At 44.4% G+C, this 3,508-nt stretch overlaps 1 non-coding gene across 1 annotated transcript; it reads left to right on the top strand.

Moving 5' to 3' along the window:
- The first annotated feature begins 856 nt into the window (after nt 1-856).
- TRNAE-CUC (transfer RNA glutamic acid (anticodon CUC)) lies at nt 857-929 on the top strand. Its single transcript has one exon. It is a non-coding gene; the product is annotated as a tRNA-Glu (tRNA).
- The last annotated feature ends 2,579 nt before the right edge of the window (nt 930-3,508 follow it).

Below are 3,508 nucleotides of genomic sequence, written 5' to 3'. Positions count from 1 at the left end.
TTAGTTTTAGCAGCTTTTTTGTAGATTCCTTAGATTTCTCTACACAGAGTCTCATGTCTTTGTGGACAAAGCTGGTTTTATTTCTTCCTTTCCAATCTATATGCCTTTTATTTAGTTTTCTCTCAAGGACCTCTGTGGTAGGCAGAATCATGGCATTAGAATGTCCACGTTCTAATCCTTAAATCTGTGAATGAATTAGCTGACATGACCTAGGGCAATTAAGTTTGTGGATGGAATTGAGGTTGCTAACCAGTGACTTCAAAAGATTATTCTGGATTATACAGGTGGACCCAGTGTAACCACAAGCGTCCTGATAAGGGAAGAAATTGGCAAGGAGGAGGTCAGAGTGATGGGGTGAGAGGGACTGGGCCACAGTTGCTGGCTTTGAAGATGGAGGAAGGGGCGGTGAGCTGAGGAATGTGGGCAGCTTCTAGAAGATGGAAAAGGCAAGGAAATGATTCTCCCCAAGAGTCTCCAGAAGGAGCCAGCCCTGCCCACACCTTGATTTCAGCCCAGTGAGATCTGTGTCAGACTTCTACTCTACAGAACTGTAAGATAATAAATATTAAAAGAATGAAATAATGCCATTTGCAGCAACATAGATGGACCTAGAGATTGTCATACTGAGTGAAGTAAGTCAGACAGAGAAAGAGAAATATCATATGATATGGCTTATATGTGGGATCTAAAAAGAAATGATAAAAATTAACTTATTTACAAAACAGAAACAGACTCACAGACTTAGAGAATGAACTTATGGTTACCAGCAGGGGGGAAGGGTCAGGGGAAGGGATAGTTAGGGAGTTTTGGATTGACATGTACACACTGCTGTATTTAGAGTGGATAACCAGGGACTTCCCTGGTGGTCCAATGATTAAGACTCTGCACTCTCAATGCAGGGGGCCTGGGTTCAATCCCCAGTCAGGGAACAGATCCCACATGCCACAACTAAAGATCCCATGTACCACAACTAAAGATCCCATGTACTGCAACTAAAGATCCAGCATGCCGTAACTAAGACTCAGCACAGGCAAATAAATAAATAAATAAATATTAAAAAATATAAAATAAAATGGATAACCAACAAGGAGGACCTACTGTATAGCACAGGGAACTCTGCTCAATATTATATAATGACCTAAATGGGAAAATAATTTGAAAAAGAATAGATACATGTATATGTATAACTGAATCACTTTGCTGTACACCTGAAACTATCACAACATTGTTAATCAACTATACTCCAATATAAAATAAAAAGTTAAAAACTAAATGTGGGTAAGATTCCACTCTCCTAATGCAGGGTGCCCGTGTTCGATCCCTGTTCAGGGAACTAGATCCCTCATGCATCCCGCAACTAAGAGTCCGCATGCCTCAACTAAGATCTGGCGCAGCCAAAATAAATAAATAAAAAATAAATATATAAATAGTAAAAAATATATATGTGGTTTTAAGGCACTGAGTTTGCTGTAATTTGTTACCGCAGCCCCAGAAAATCGAACAACCTCCAATGTTGAAGAAAAGTGGCGAGAGTGGACAGAAGATGCTTTTTAAATGGAGTACATTTGATTTTTAAATAATGCTCTTTACAATAACAATTGAAATCATGGCCATTTCCTGGACACCTGACATGAATTTGATCTGGAATAAGATGGATCTGGACCCATTTAACATTAATCCTGGTGATTGTTACTTGAGAACCGACGGATGTTTTTAGGCAGGGGTCCCCAACCCCTGGCCACGGACCGGTACCGGAACCGGGCTGCACAGCAGGAGATAAGGGGTGGGTGAGTGAGCCAAGCTTCATCTGTATTTGCAGTCGCTCCCCATTGCTTGCATTACTGCCTGAGCTCCGCTTCCTGTCAGCAGTATGGTGAGTTGTATAATTATTTCATTATATATTACAATGTAATAATAATAGAAATAAAGTGCATAATAAATGTAATGCACTTGAATCATCCTGAAATCATCCCCCTACCCCCGGGTCCGTGGAAAAATTGTCTTCCACGAAACCAGTCTCTGGTGCCAGAAAGGTTTGGGGAACACTGTTTTAAGGGACACCTCCAGCTCAGGGTGGTAAGAAGTATGGCTGTCATTTTGCTTCTCCATTAAACTATTTTTTGTATGACATTTACTTTAAGCATTTGGGATTCCATACCACACTGCCTGAAAATCAGGACTCCATGTTGACTCATTTTCTGGAAAAAGTTACGAGAAATTCATCTCACTTAAAAGAGTGTAGCAAGGCTGAGACATGTTGCTAAAGTCTCCCTAACACTCTGGAATCCAGGTGGAATCAAATCCATCTTTCAAGCTGGCCTGTCTCAGGGGGATAATCCCTGTTCAGTAGGACTTACCTTGAATGGATTTCTGAGATCCTGGGGCAATAGGTTGGTCGAGGTTTAGGGCTGGTTTTCTTGGAGAGTCTGTCTGTGTTGTTCTTTCTCTCACTGTCTCTCTGTCTCTGTGCTTCTGGTGAGATGTCATGTTTGGCACTTAAGCATACAGGAGATGCTACCTGGATCTTTCTCTGGGCCTGTTTCTGTCCTTTGGCACTGGGCTGCCACTGCCGCCACCTACCAGTCTTTCTTTGCTTTCTTTTGCCTCAAATTTCTCACTGTAGTTATGTTTCATCTTGCAGCACAGAATTGTGTGTTTATTTGTAAGCTGCCACAAAGTATTTCCGGAGACAAATAAATAAGTGTATGTGTCTCAGCCTTTTACTGTCTATGCTTAAATGTCCCTGGGCCCCAGGCCAGCTGCAGACCTTCATAGGATATTCTGTCCATGAAGGAGTTAGCCACCAGGACGGTTGGGCTACAAATCACCCAGCACACTGTGCTGTGCTTTGTGCCTGGACGCCCTCATTCTGCTCTGGAAGCACACAGCGCACACCTGATACATGCTTTGTGGGGCAGACACGCCTTGTCTCCTGGGCCAGTCTGGCCTTGGCATGATGGAGGTGGGGACACCTGGGAGGCTCTTTCTTACTCCTGGCTCCTTGTGAGAGAGGAGGCATCCATGTTACTGGGGCCACTAGGAGAGCATTTCCTTCCCTTGGATTTAGGTGGTAGGGTTTCTGAGAATTGGGATCTGTCTTTCGATTGTGTTTCTGCACACTGTGCAGAAATCTCCTCTCCAGTCAGGGCTCTTCCGCTTGTCCTGTAGTTTCCCCCGTGCACCTGTTACGATAAAGACCATAATTCTATGGTCTTTCCTGTTCTCTTCTCCGTGGTGCGTCCCTTGCTTCAGTTCTTCACTGCCGTATAAAAAATATCCCCAAGCCGAGTGCTGTGGAGCAACAGCAATGCTTTGCTCACCACCCCTGTGGGCTGGGGCTCCTTGGCCAAGTGGGTGCGTCCTCTCAGGGCTCCTCAGGGGGTGACGGCCACTGTGGCTTGGTCATCTCCGATTCCCTACTCCCACATCTGGAGGCTGACGCTGGCTTTTGGCTGGGACTTCTGCTGGCACTGTTGGCCAGGATGTGTGGCCTCCCCTTGTGGTGTGG

Source organism: Orcinus orca, chromosome 6, assembly GCF_937001465.1.
Source record: "Orcinus orca chromosome 6, mOrcOrc1.1, whole genome shotgun sequence".
Lineage (NCBI taxonomy): Eukaryota > Metazoa > Chordata > Mammalia > Artiodactyla > Delphinidae > Orcinus > Orcinus orca.
The sequence above is the reverse complement of the archived record's forward strand: the minus strand, read 5'-3'. Positions and strand labels throughout refer to the sequence as shown.